We start from the raw sequence: 16,308 nt of genomic DNA, 5'->3' as shown, positions 1-16,308 counted from the left end.
AGGTTACTGATATTAGACAGTGTGACCCAAAGTTACGGATACCACGCAGTGTGACACAAGGTTACTGATAACACGCAGTGTGACACACGGTTACGGATATTACAATGTGACACATGGTTCCTGATACAACGCAGTGTGACACACAGTTACTGATATTACATAATGTGACACACGCTTACTGATATCACGTAGTGTGACACACGGTTACGGATATTACACAGTGTGACACACGGTTACTGATATTACACAGTGTGACACACGGTTACTGATATTACGCAGTGTGACACAAGGTTACTGATACCACACAGTGTGACACACGGTTACGGATACCACGCAGTGTGACGCACGGTTACTGATACCACGCAGTGTGACACACGGTTACGGATACCATGCAGTGTGACACACAGTTGCGGATACCACGCAGTGTGACACACGGTTACAGATACCACGCAGTGTGACACATGGTTACTGATACCACGCCGTGTGACACACGGTTACTGATATTACACAGTGTGACACACGGTTACGGATACCACGCAGTGCGACACAAGGTTACTGATACCACGCCGTGTGACACACGGTTACTGATATTACACAGTGTGACACACGGTTACAGATACCACGCAGTGTGACACACGGTTAATGATATTACACAGGATGACACACGGTTACTGATATTACGCAGTGTGACACACGGTTACTGATATTACACAGGATGACACACGGTTACTGATATTACGCAGTGTGACACACGGTTACTGATATTACACAGTGTGACCCACGGTTACTAATATTACGCAGTGTGACACACGGTTACTGATAGCACGCAGTGTGACACACGGTTATTGATACCACGCAGTGTGACACACGGTGACTGATATTACACAGGATGACACACGGTTACTGATATTACGCAGTGTGACACACGGTTACTGATATTACACAGTGTGACCCACGGTTACTAATATTACGCAGTGTGACACACGGTTACTGATATTACACAGTGTGACACACGGTTACTGATATTACACAGTGTGACACACAGTTACTGATATTACACAGTGTGACACACAGTTACTAATATTACACAGTGTGACACACGGTTACTGATATTACACAGTGTGACACACAGTTACTAATATTACACAGTGTGACACCCGGTTACTGATATTACGCAGTGTGACACACGGTTACTGATATTACACAGTGTGACACACGGTTACTGATATTACACAGTGTGACACACAGTTACTGATATTACACAGTGTGACACACAGTTACTAATATTACGCAGTGTGACACACGGTTACTGATATTACACAGTGTGACACACGGTTACTGATATTACACAGTGTGACACACAGTTACTGATATTACACAGTGTGACACACAGTTACTAATATTACACAGTGTGACACCCGGTTACTGATATTACACAGTGTGACACCCGGTTACTGATATTACGCATTGTGACACACGGTTACTGATACCACACAGTGTGACACACGGTTATTGATACCACGCAGTGTGACACACGGTGACTGATATTACACAGGATGACACACGGTTACTAATATTACACAGTGTGACACACGGTTACTGATACCACGCAGTGTGACACACGGTTACTGATATTACACAGTGTGTCCCACGGTTACTAATATTACGCAGTGTGACACACGGTTACTGATAGCACGCAGTGTGACACACGGTTATTGATACCACGCAGTGTGACACACGGTTACTGATACTACCCAGTGTGACATAAGGTTACTGATAGTACGCAGTGTGACACACAGTTACTGATATTACACAGCGTGACACACGGTTACTGATATTACACAGTGTGACACACGGTTACTGATAGCACGCAGTGTGACACACGGTTATTGATACCACGCAGTGTGACACACGGTTACTGGTACTACCCAGTGTGACATAAGGTTACTGATAGTCCGCAGTGTGACACACGGTTACTGATATTACACAGTGTGTCCCACGGTTACTAATATTACGCAGTGTGACACACGGTTACTGATAGCACGCAGTGTGACACACGGTTACTGATACTACCCAGTGTGACATAAGGTTACTGATAGTACGCAGTGTGACACACAGTTACTGATATTACACAGCGTGACACACGGTTACTGATACCACACAGTGTGACACACGGTTACTGATATTACACATTGTGACCCACGGTTACTGATATTACACATTGTGACACACGGTTACCGATATTACGCAGTGTGACACACGGTTACTGATATTACACAGTGTGACACACGGTAACTGATAATACGCAGTGTGACACACGGTTACTGATATTACGCAGTGTGACACACGGTTACTGATATTACACAGTGTGACACACGGTTACTAATGCCACGCAGTGTGACACATTGTTACTGATGCCTTTGAACTTCCTTGCTTGTATCCCTTAGGCCCTTTTCAACTCATTCAGCAGTAATGCTCCCAAGTCACTCTTGGTGATGAACATTTAAGTCCCCACCCAGAGTATATTCTGTGCTCTTGCCAACCTCAGTGTTGCTTCCAAGTGGTGTTCAACAAGGAGGAGTACTGATTCATCAGCTATAGAAGGATAGTAGATGGGAATCAGCAGGACGATTTCCTTGCCTATATTTGAGCTGGTTTTATGAGACAGGAGCCAACGTTGAGGACAAAGAACAAAGAACAGTACAACACAGGAAACAGGCCCTTCGGCCCTCCAAGCCTGTGCCGCTCCTTGGTCCAACGAGACCAATCGTTTGTATCCCTCCATTCCCAGGCTGCTCATGTGACTATCCAGGTAAGTCTTAAACGATGTCAGCGTGCCTGCCTCCACCACCCTACTTGGCAGCGCATTCCAGGCCCCCACCACCCTCTGTGTAAAAAACGTCCCTCTGATGTCTGAGTTATACTTCGCCCCTCTCACCTTGAGCCCGTGACCCCTCGTGATTGTCACCTCCGACCTGGGAAAAAGCTTCCCACTGTTCACCCTATCTATACCCTTCATAATCTTGTATACCTCTATTAGATCTCCCCTCATTCTTCGTCTTTCCAAGGAGAACAACCCCAGTCTACCCAATCTCTCCTCATAGCTAAAACCCTCCATACCAGGCAACATCCTGGTAAACCTTCTCTGCACTCTCTCTAATGCCTCCACGTCCTTCTGGTAGTGCGGCGACCAGAACTGGACGCAGTACTCCAAATGTGGCCTAACCAGCGTTCTATACAGCTGCATCATCACACTCCAGCTTTTATACTCTATACCCCGTCCTATAAAGGCAAGCATACCATATACTCATTGCGTCTTGGAAGTGCAGCAGAGAGGGAGAGATTCGCGAGAGGAGTGCTGCGGGTAAGCGCTGTTATTTTTTAACTTACTTTTTCGCGGGTTTTTTCTTAAAAAATATCTAAACCCGGAAGTGGTCGCGCAGGGAGGTCTGGGAGAGAGAGATTTTTTTTTCCCCAATAAATTGGAACAGAGAGGAATCCCGATACTCTACACTTGTAGAGTATCCCACCCTCCCTCCTCCTCTAACCTAAAAAAAAGACCCAGTGAGAGCAGGGCTTTGGAGAAAACAGGAGGAGGAAAGGTAAGTTTAAAATTTTCATTCACTTTTTTTTTCCCTGTGTGTTTAAAGGGGCAATTATGAGTGTGAGGCCAGTATGTTGTTCCCAATGTAGGATGTGGGAGGTCCTGGAGGCTCCTAGCCTCCCGGACGACCATATCTGTGCTGGGTGTGTTGAGCTGCGGTTCCTAAGGGACCATGTTAGGGAACTGGAATTGCAGCTTGAGGACCTTCGCCGGGTTAGGGATAGTGAGGAGGTCATTGACAGGAGCTATCGGCAGGTGGTCACACCGGGACCACGGGAGGAGGGTAACTGGGTAACAGTGAGGAAGGAGAAAGCTCGGTTGATGGTGAGCACCCCGGTGGATGTGCCCCTTAATAATAAGTACTCCTGTCTGAGTACTACTGGGGTGGACAGCCCACCAGGGGGAAGCAGTGGTGGCAGTGTCTCTGGAGCTGAGCCTGGCCCAGTAGTGCAAAAGGGTAAGGAAAGGAGGGTAGTGCTAATTGGGGACTCTACGGTGAGGGGGTCAGATAGGCGTTTTTGTGGACACAGACGGGACTCTCGGATGGTGGTTTGCCTCCCTGGTGCAGGGGTCCGGGATGTCTCTGGTCGAGTCCCAGAAATCCTGAAGGGAGAGGGAGAGGAGCCGAAGGTCGTGATGCATATAGGTACTGCTGACATAGGTAGGAAGAGGGAAGGGGTCATGAAAAGGGAATATAGGGAGTTAGGTAGACAGCTGAGAAAGAGGAATGCAAAGGTAGTAATCTCGGGATTGCTGCCTGTGCCGCGGGAGAGTGAGAACAGGAATCGGTGGAGAATGAATGCGTGGCTGAGGGACTGGAGCAAGGGACAAGGATTTGGGTACTTGGATCATTGGGACCTCTTTAGGGGCAGGTGTGACCTGTTTAAAAAAGACGGGTGGCACTTGAATCCCAGGGGGACCAATATCCTGGCGGGAAGGTTGGCTAAGGCTACTGGAGAGACTTTAAACTAGAAAGGTTGGGGGGAGGGAATCGAAATGAGGGGACTGAGAGCGAGGAGGTTAGCTCGCAAATAGATAAGGAATGTAAACAGGGTAAGAGGGAGGTTAGACGAGTGATGGAGAAGGGAAGTGCTCAGGCTGAAGGTCTGAGATGTGTCTATTTTAATGCCAGGAGTGTAGTGAATAAAGTGGATGAGCTTAGAGCGTGGATTGCTGCTTCGAATTGTGATGTGGTGGCCATTACGGAGACTTGGATGTCTCAGGGACAGGACTGGGTGCTTCAGGTGCCGGGTTTTAGATGTTTCAGGAAGGACAGGGAGGGAGGCAAGAGAGGGGGGGGGAGTGGCACTGTTGATCAGGGATAGTGTCACGGCTGTAGAGAAGGTGGACGCCGTGGAGGGATTGACTACGGAGTCTCTGTGGGTGGAGGTTAGGAACAGGAAGGGGTCGGTAACGTTGCTGGGTGTTTTCTATAGGCCGCCCAATAGTAACAGAGATGTTGAGGAGCAGATGGGGAAACAGATCCTGGAGAGATGTAGGAATAACAGAGTTGTCGTGATGGGAGATTTTAATTTCCCAAACATAGATTGGAATATCCCTAGGGCTAGGGGTTTGGATGGAGAGGAGTTTGTTAGGTGTGTCCAGGAGAGTTTCCTGACACAGTATGTGGATAAGCCTACTAGAGGAGAGGCTGTACTTGATCTTGTGCTGGCTAATGAACCTGGACAGGTGGAGGATCTCTCGGTGGGTGAGCATCTTGGGGATAGCGATCATAATTCTATCTCCTTCACGATAGCATTGGAAAGAGATAGGATCAGGCAGGCTAGGAAAGTGTTTCTCTGGAGTAAAGGGAAATACAGTGTCATCAGGGAGGAAATTAGACGGGTAAATTGGAAGGAGGCATTCTTGGGGAAAAGTACCGAAGGAAAGTGGAGGATTTTCAAGGAATGTTTGTCTGGAGCTCTGCATGACAACGTTCCGATGAGACAGGGGGGTGTTGGTAGGGTACGGGAACCGTGGTGCACGAAGGTTGTGATGAACCTGGTGAATAAGAAAAGAGAGGCGTACAGAAGGTTCAGAGAGCTAGGAGGTGTTAAGGATTTAGAGGAGTATACGGGATGTAGGAAGGAGCTTAAGAAGGAAATTAGGAGAGCGAGAAGGGGTCATGAGAAGGCCTTGGCGGGTAAGATTAAGGAGAATCCCAAGGCTTTCTACAAATATGTCAAGAGTAAAAGGATGAGATGTGAAGGCATAGGACCCTTAAAAGGTGAAGGGGGAAAAGTTTGTGCGGAACCGTTAGAAATGGCGGAGGTGCTTAATGAATACTTTACCTCGGTATTCACGGTGGAAAGGGATCTGGGTGGTTGTACTGCTGGTTTGCGGTGGACAGAAAGGATCGAGCATGTGGACATAAAGAAAGAGGATGTGTTGGAACTATTGAATGGCATCAAGGTTGGTAAGTCGCCGGGACCGGATGGGATGTACCCCAGGTTACTGTGGGAGGCGAGGGAGGAGATTGCGGAGCCTTTGGCGATGATCTTTGCATCGTCGATGGAGACGGGAGAGGTTCCGGAGGATTGGAGGATTGCAGATGTGGTCCCTATATTCAAGAAAGGGAACAGGGACAGCCCGGGAAATTACCGACCGGTGAGTCTAACCTCAGTGGTTGGTAAGTTGATGGAGAGGATCCTGAGAGACAGGATTTATGATCATCTAGAGAAGTTTAGTATGATCAAAAGTAGTCAGCACGGCTTTGTCAAGGGCAGGTCGTGCCTTACGAGCCTGGTTGAGTTCTTTGAAAATGTGACCAAACACATTGACGAAGGGAGAGCGGTGGATGTGGTCTATATGGACTTCAGCAAGGCGTTCGATAAGGTCCCCCATGCAAGACTTCTTGAGAAAGTGAGAGGGCATGGGATCCAAGGGGCTGTTGCCTTGTGGATCCAGAACTGGCTTGCCTGCAGAAGGCAGAGAGTGGCTGTGGAGGGGTCTTTCTCTGCGTGGAGGTCAGTGACCAGTGGAGTGCCCCAGGGATCTGTTCTGGGACCCTTGCTGTTTGTCATTTTCATAAATGACCTGGATGAGGAAGTGGAGGGATGGGTTGGTAAGTTTGCTGAGGACACCAAGGTAGGTGGTGTTGTGGATAGTTTGGAGGGATGTCAGAAGTTGCAGTGAGACATAGATAGAATGCAAGACTGGGCGGAGAAGTGGCAGATGGACTTCAACCCGGATAAGTGTGTGGTGATCCATTTTGGCAGATCCAATGGGATGAAGCAGCAGTATAATATGAAGGGTACCATTCTTAGCAGTGTAGAGGATCAGAAAGACCTTGGGGTCCGGGTCCATAGGACTCTTAAATCGGCCTCGCAGGTGGAGGATGCGGTCAAGAAGGCGTACGGCGTACTGGCCTTCATTAATCGAGGGATTGAGTTTAGGAGTCGGGAGATAATGCTGCAGCTTTATAGGACCCTGGTTAGACCCCACTTGGAGTACTGCGCGCAGTTCTGGTCACCTCATTACAGGAAAGATGTTGAAGCCATTGAAAGGGTGCAGAGGAGATTTACAAGGATGTTGCCTGGATTGGGGGGCATGCCTTATGAGGATAGGTTGAGGGAGCTTGGTCTCTTCTCCCTGGAGAGACGAAGGATGAGAGGTGACCTGATAGAGGTTTACAAGATGTTGAGAGGTCTGGATAGGGTAGACTCTCAGAGGCTATTTCCAAGGGCTGAAATGGTTGTTACGAGAGGACACAGGTTTAAGGTGCTGGGGGTAGGTACAGAGGAGATGTCAGGGGTAAGTTTTTCACTCAGAGGGTGGTGGGTGAGTGGAATCGGCTGACGTCGGTGGTGGTGGAGGCAAACTCGTTGGGGTCTTTTAAGAGACTTCTGGATGAGTACATGGGATTTAATGGGATTGAGGGCTATAGATAGGCCTAGAGGTGGGGATGTGATCGGCGCAACTTGTGGGCCGAAGGGCCTGTTTGTGCTGTGGCTTTCTATGTTCTATGTTCTATATGCCTTCTTCACCACCTTCTCCACCTGTGTTGCCACCTTCAAGGATTTGTGGACTTGCACACCTAGGTCCCTCTGTGTTTCTATACTCCTGATGACTCTGCCATTTATTGTATAACTCCTCCCTACATTATTTCTTCCAAAATGCATCACTTCGCATTTATCCGGATTAAACTCCATCTGCCACCTCTCCGCCCAATTTTCCAGCCTATCTATATCCTGCTGTATTGCCCGACAATGCTCTTCGCTATCCGCAATTCCAGCCATCTTCGTGTCATCCGCAAACTTGCTGATTACACCAGTTACACCTTCTTCCAAATCATTTATATATATCACAAATAGCAGAGGTCCCAGTACAGAATCCAGCGGAACGCCACTGGTCACAGACCTCCAGGCGGAAAAAGACCCTTCGAACACTACCCTCTGTCTCCTATGGCCAAGCCAGTTCTCCACCCATCTAGCCACTTCTCCTTGTATCCCATGAGCCTTAACATTCTTAACCAACCTGCCATGTGGGACTTTTGCCATGCAGTGTGGCACATGGTTACTGATATTACAAAGTGTGACACACGGTTACTGATATTACAAAGTGTGACAGACGGTTACGGATATTACTCAGTGTGACACACGGTTAGTGATGCCACGCAGTGTGACACACGGTTACAGATACCACGCAGAGTGACACACGGTTACTGATACCACGCAGTGTGACACACGGTTACAGATGCCAGGCAGTGTGACACACGGTTACGGATACCACGCAGTGTGACACACAGTTACTGATACCACGCAGTGTGACACACGGTTACTGATATTGCACAGTGTGACACACGGTTACTGATATTACACAGTGTGACACACGGTTACAGATGCCACGCAGTGTGACACACGGTTACGAATACCACGCAGTGTGTCACACGGTTACTGATATTACACAGTGTGACACACGATGAGTGATATTACGCAGTGTGACACACGGTAACTGATGCCACGCAGTGTGACACACGGTTACTGATATTACACAGTGTGACACCCGGGTACTGATATTACACAGTGTGACCCATGGTTACTGATATTACACAGTGTGACACACGGTTACTGATATTCTGCAGGGTGACACACGGTTTCTGATATTACGCAGTGTGACACACGGTTACTGATACCACGCAGTGTGACACACGGTTACTGATATTACAGTGTGACACACGGTTACTGATATTCTGCAGGGTGACACACGGTTTCTGATATTACGCAGTGTGACACACGGTTACTGATACCATGCAGTGTGACACACGGTTACTGATATTACAGTGTGACACACGGTTACTGATATTCTGCAGGGTGACACACGGTTACTGATGCCACGCAGGGTGACACATGTTACGGATACCACGCAGTGTGACACGCGGTTACTGATACCACGCAGTGCGACACAAGGTTACTGATACCACGCAGTGTGACACTCGGTTACGGATATTACAGTGTGACACATGGTTCCTGATACCAAGCAGTATTACACACATTTACTGATATTACACAATATGACACACGGTTACTGATATCACGTCGTGTGACACACGGTTAATGATACCACGCAGTGTGACACACGGTTAATGATACCACGCAGTGTGACACACGGTTACTGATATTACACAGTGTGACAAACGGTTACTGATACCACGCAGTGTGACACATGGTTACGGATACCACGCAGTGTGACACACGGTTACTGATACTACGCAGTGTGACACATGGTTACGGATACCACGCAGTGTGACACACGGTTAATGATACCACGCAGTGTGACACATGGTTACGGATACCACGCAGTGTGACACACGGTTACTGATAGCACGCAGTGTGACACACGGTTACTGATATTACACAGTGTGACAAACGGTTACTGATACCACGCAGTGTGACACATGGTTACGGATACCACGCAGTGTGACACACGGTTACTGATACTACGCAGTGTGACACATGGTTACGGATACCACGCAGTGTGACACACGGTTACTGATACCACGCAGTGTGACACATGGTTACGGATACCACGCAGTGTGACACATGGTTACGGATACCACGCAGTGTGACACACGGTTACTGATAGCACGCAGTGTGACACACAGTCACAGATATTACACAGCGTGACACACGGTTACTGATATTACACAGTGTGACACACGGTTACTGATATTACGCAGTGTCACACACGGTTACTGATATTACGCAGTGTGACACACGGTTACTGATATGACGCAGTGTCACACACGGTTACTGATAGTACACAGTGTGACACACGGTTACTGATACCACGCAGTGTGACACACGGTTACTGATATTACGCAGTGTCACACACGGTTACTGATATTACACAGTGTGTCACACGGTTACTGATATTACGCAGTGTGACACACGGTTACTGATATTACGCAGTGTGACACACGGTTACTGATGCCACGCAGTGTGACACATGGTTACTGATGCCACGCAGTGTGGCACACGGCTACTGATGCCACGCAGTGTGGCACACGGCTACTGATATTACAAAGTGTGACACACGGTTACTGATATTACAAAGTGTGACAGACAGTTACGGATATTACACAGTGTGACACACGGTTACTGATGCCACGCAGTGTGAAACACGGTTACTGATACCACGCAGTGTGACACACGGTTACAGATGCCACGCAGTGTGACACATGGTTATGGATACCACGCAGTGTGACACACGGGTACTGATGCCACGCAGTGTGACACACGGTTACTGATATTACGCAGTGTGCACAAGGTTACTGATATTACGCAGTGTGACACACGGTTACTGATACAACGCAGTGTGACACACGGTTACTGATATTACGCAGTGTGACACACGGTGACTTATACCACGCAGTGTGACACACGGTTACTGATATGACACAGTGTGACACACGGTAACTGATATTACGCAGTCTGACACACGGTTACTGATACCACGCAGTGAGACACACGGTCACTGATATTACATAGTGTGACACTCGGTTACGGATATGACGCAGTGTGACACACGGTTACTGATATTACGCAGTGTGACACACGGATACTGATACCACGCAGTGTGACACACGGTTACGGATACCACGCAGTGTGACACACGGTTACTGATACCACGCAGTGTGACATACACTTACTGATATTACACAGTGTGACACACAGTTACTGATATTACACAGTGTGACTCACAGTTACGGATATTACACAGTGTGACACACGGTTACGGATACCACGCAGTGTGACACATGGTTACGGATACCACGCAGTGTGACACACGGTTACTGATACCACGCAGTGTGACACACGGTTACTGATATTACGCAATGTGACACACGGTAACTGATATTACGCAGTGTGACACACGGTTACTGATATTACACAGTGTGACACGTGGTTACAGATATTACACAGTGTGACACACGGTTACGGATATTACATAGTGTGACTCACGGTTACGGATATTACACAGTGTGACACACGGTTACGGATATTACATAGTGTGACTCACGGTTACGGATATTACACAGTGTGACACACGGTTACTGATATTACACAGTCTGACACACGGTTACTGATACCACGCAGTGTGACACAGGGTTACTGATATTACGCAGTGTGACACACGGTAACTGATAATACGCAGTGTGACACACGGTAACTGATAATACGCAGTGTGACACACGGTTACCGATATTACACAGTGTGACACACGGTTACTGATACCACGCAGTGTGACACAGGGTTACTGATATTACGCAGTGTGACACACGGTTACTGATACCACGCAGTGTGACACACGGTTACTGATATTACACAGTGTGACACACGGTTACTGATATTACACAGTGTGACACACGGTTACGGATACCACGCAGTGTGACACACGGTTACTGATACCACGCAGTGTGACATACACTTACTGATATTACACAGTGTGACACACGGTTACTGATATTACACAGTGTGACACACGGTTACTGATATTACGCAGTGTGACACACGGTAACTGATAATACACAGTGTGACACACGGTTACTGATACCACGCAGTGTGACACACGGTAACTGATAATACACAGTGTGACACACGGTTACTGATACCACGCAGTGTGACACACGGTTACTGATACCACGCAGTGTGACACACGGTTACTGATATTACACAGTGTGACACACGGTTCCTAATGCCACGCAGTGTGACACATTGTTACTGATGCCTTTGAACTTCCTTGCTTGTATCCCTTGGGCCCTTTTCAACTCATTCAGCAGTAATGCTCCCAAGTCACTCTTGGTGATGAACATTTAAGTCCCCACCCAGAGTATATTCTGTGCTCTTGCCAACCTCAGTGTTGCTTCCAAGTGGTGTTCAACAAGGAGGAGTACTGATTCATCAGCTATAGAAGGATAGTAGATGGGAATCAGCAGGACGATTTCCTTGCCTATATTTGAGCTGGTTTTATGAGACAGGAGCCAACGTTGAGGACAAAGAACAAAGAACAGTACAGCACAGGAAACAGGCCCTTCGGCCCTCCAAGCCTGTGCCGCTCCTTGGTCCAACGAGACCAATCGTTTGTATCCCTCCATTCCCAGGCTGCTCATGTGACTATCCAGGTAAGTCTTAAACGATGTCAGCGTGCCTGCCTCCACCACCCTACTTGGCAGCGCATTCCAGGCCCCCACCACCCTCTGTGTAAAAAACGTCCCTCTGATGTCTGAGTTATACTTCGCCCCTCTCACCTTGAGCCCGTGACCCCTCGTGATCGTCACCTCCGACCTGGGAAAAAGCTTCCCACTGTTCACCCTATCTATACCCTTCATAATCTTGTATACCTCTATTAGATCTCCCCTCATTCTCCGTCTTTCCAAGGAGAACAACCCCAGTCTACCCAATCTCTCCTCATAGCTAAGACCCTCCATACCAGGCAACATCCTGGTAAACCTTCTCTGCACTCTCTCCAATGCCTCCACGTCCTTCTGGTAGTGCGGCGACCAGAACTGGACGCAGTCCTCCAAATGTGGCCTAACCAGCGTTCTATACAGCTGCATCATCAGACTCCAGCTTTTATACTCTATACCCCGTCCTATAAAGGCAAGCATACCATATGCCTTCTTCACCACCTTCTCCACCTGTGTTGCCACCTTCAAGGATTTGTGGACTTGCACACCGAGGTCCCTCTGTGTTTCTATACTCCTGATGACTCTGCCATTTATTGTATAACTCCTCCCTACATTATTTCTTCCAAAATGCATCACTTCGCATTTATCCGGATTAAACTCCATCTGCCACCTCTCCGCCCAATTTTCCAGCCTATCTATATCCTGCTGAATTGCCCGACAATGCTCTTCGCTCTCCGCAATTCCAGCCATCTTCGTGTCATCCGCAAACTTGCTGATTACACCAGTTACACCTTCTTCCAAATCATTTATACATATCACAAATAGCAGAGGTCCCAGTACAGAACCCAGCGGAACGCCACTGGTCACAGACCTCCAGGCGGAAAAAGACCCTTCGAACACTACCCTCTGTCTCCTATGGCCAAGCCAGTTCTCCACCCATCGAGCCACTTCTCCTTGTATCCCATGAGCCTTAACATTCTTAGCCAACCTGCCATGTGGGACTTTTGCCATGCAGTGTGGCACATGGTTACTGATATTATAAAGTGTGACACACGGTTACTGATATTACAAAGTGTGACAGACGGTTACGGATATTACGCAGTGTGACACACGGTTAGTGATGCCACGCAATGTGACACACGGTTACTGATACCACGCAGTGTGACACACGGTTACAGATGCCAGGCAGTGTGACACACGGTTACGGATACCACGCAGTGTGACACACGGTTACTGATATTGCACAGTGTGACACACGGTTACTGATATTACACAGTGTGACACACGGTTACAGATGCCACGCAGTGTGACACACGATTACGAATACCACGCAGTGTGACACACAGTTACTGATACCACGCAGTGTGACACACGGTTACAGATGCCAGGCAGTGTGACACACGGTTACGGATACCACGCAGTGTGACACACGGTTACTGATATTGCACAGTGTGACACACGGTTACTGATATTACACAGTGTGACACACGGTTACAGATGCCACGCAGTGTGACACACGATTACGAATACCACGCAGTGTGACACACAGTTACTGATACCACGCAGTGTGTCACACGGTTACTGATATTACGCAGTGTGACACACGATGAGTGATATTACGCAGTGTGACACACGGTTATTGAAACCACGCATTGTGTCACACAGTTACTGATATTACACAGTCTGACACACGGTTACTGATATTAAACAGTGTGACACACGGTAACTGATGCCACGCAGTGTGACACACGGTTACTGATACGGGTTCGATTCCCGGCTCGGGTCACTGTCTGTGTGGAGTTTGCACATTCTCCTCGTGCCTGCGTGGGTTTCCTCCGGGTGCTCCGGTTTCCTCCCACAGTCCAAAGATGTGCGGGTTAGGTTGATTGGCCAGGTTTAAAAAAAAATTGCCCCTTAGAGTCTTGGGATGTGTAGGTTAGAGGGATTAGCGGGTAAAATATGTGGGGGTAGGGCCTGGGTGGGATTGTGGTCGGTGCAGACTCGATGGGCCGAATGGCCTCCTTCTGCACTGTAGGGTTTCTATGATTTCTATGATTCTATTACACAGTGTGACACCCGGGTACTGATATTACACAGTGTGACACACGGTTACTGATATTACACAGTGTGACACACGGTTACTGATATTCTGCAGGGTGACACACGGTTTCTGATATTACACAGTGTGACACACGGTTACTGATACCACGCAGTGTGACACACGGTTACTGATACCACGCAGTGTGACACACGGTTACTGATGCCACGCAGTGTGACACATGTTACGGATACCACGCAGTGTGGCACGCGGTTACTGATACCACGCAGTGCGACACAAGGTTACTGATACCACGCAGTGTGACACTCGGTTACGGATATTACAGTGTGACACATGGTTCCTGATACCAAGCAGTATTACACACATTTACTGATATTACACAATGTGACACACGGTTACTGATATCACGCAGTGTGACACACGGTTAATGATATTACACAGTGTGACCCACGGTTACTGATATCACGCAGTGTGACACACGGTTACTGATACCACGCAGTGTGACACATGGTTACGGATACCACGCAGTGTGACACACGGTTACTGATACTATGCAGTGTGACACACGGTTACTGATATTACACAGTGTCACACACGGTTACTGATATTACACAGTGTGACACTCGGTTACGGATATGACGCAGTGTGACACACGGTTACTGATACCACGCAGTGTGACACACGGATACTGATACCACGCAGTGTGACACACAGTTACGGATATAATGCAGCGTGACACACGGTTACTGATACCACGCAGTGTGACACACGGTTACTGATACCACGCAGTGTGACACACGGTTACTGATATTACACAGTGTGACATACACTTACTGATATTACACAGTGTGTCACACGGTAACTGATATTACGCAGCGTGACACACGGTTACTGATACCACGCAGTGTGACACACGGATACTGATATTACACAGTGTGACATACACTTACTGATATTACACAGTGTGTCACACGTTTACTGATAATACACAGTGTGACTCACAGTTACGGATATTACACAGTGTGACACATGGTTACGGATACCACGCAGTGTGACACACGGTGACTGATACCACGCAGTGTGACACACGGTTACTGATATTACGCAATGTGACACACGGTAACTGATATTACGCAGTGTGACACACGGTTACTGATATTACACAGTGTGACACGTGGTTACAGATATTACACAGTGTGACACACGGTTACGGATATTACATAGTGTGACTCACGGTTACGGATATTACGCAGTGTGACACACGGTTACGGATACCACGCAGTGTGACACAGGGTTACTGATACCACGCAGTGTGACACACGGTTACTGATATTACGCAGTGTGACACACGGTAACTGATAATACGCAGTGTGACACACGGTTACCGATATTAAACAGTGTGACACGCGGTTACGGATATTACACAGTGTGACACAGGGATACTGATATCACGTAGTGTGTCACACGGTTACTGATATCACGCAGTGTGACACACGGTTACTGATATTACACAGTGTGACACACGGTTACTGATACCACACAGTGTGACACACGGTTACTGATATTACACAGTGTGACCCACGGTTCCTGATATTACACAGTGTGACACACGGTTACTGATATTACGCAGTGTGACACAGGATGAGTGATATCACGCAGTGTGACACACGGTTATTGATACCACGCATTGTGTCACACGGTTACTGATATTACACAGTCTGACACACGGTTCCTGATACCACGCTTTGTGACACACGGTTACTGATATTACACAGTGTGACACACGGCTACTGATATTACAAAGTGTGACACACGGTTACTTATATTATAAAGTGTGAGATACGGTTACGGATATTACACAGTGTGAAACACGGTTACTGATAGCACGCAGTGTGACACACGGTTACAGATGCCACGCAGTGTGACACACGGTTAAGTATACCACGCAGTGTGACACCCGGTTACTGATATTACACAGTGTGACACACGGTTACTGATATTACGCAGTGTGGCACA

General features: G+C 47.9%; 1 protein-coding gene across 1 annotated transcript in view; it reads left to right on the top strand.

Annotated features, from left to right (window-relative positions):
- Positions 1 to 16,308, top strand: part of LOC144497116 (proteasome subunit beta type-8-like) — an 811,476-nt gene that overhangs the window by 128,352 nt on the left and 666,816 nt on the right.

Source organism: Mustelus asterias, chromosome 8 (genome assembly GCF_964213995.1).
Source record: "Mustelus asterias chromosome 8, sMusAst1.hap1.1, whole genome shotgun sequence".
NCBI classification, from domain to species: Eukaryota; Metazoa; Chordata; class Chondrichthyes; order Carcharhiniformes; family Triakidae; genus Mustelus; species Mustelus asterias.
The sequence above is the reverse complement of the archived record's forward strand: the minus strand, read 5'-3'. Positions and strand labels throughout refer to the sequence as shown.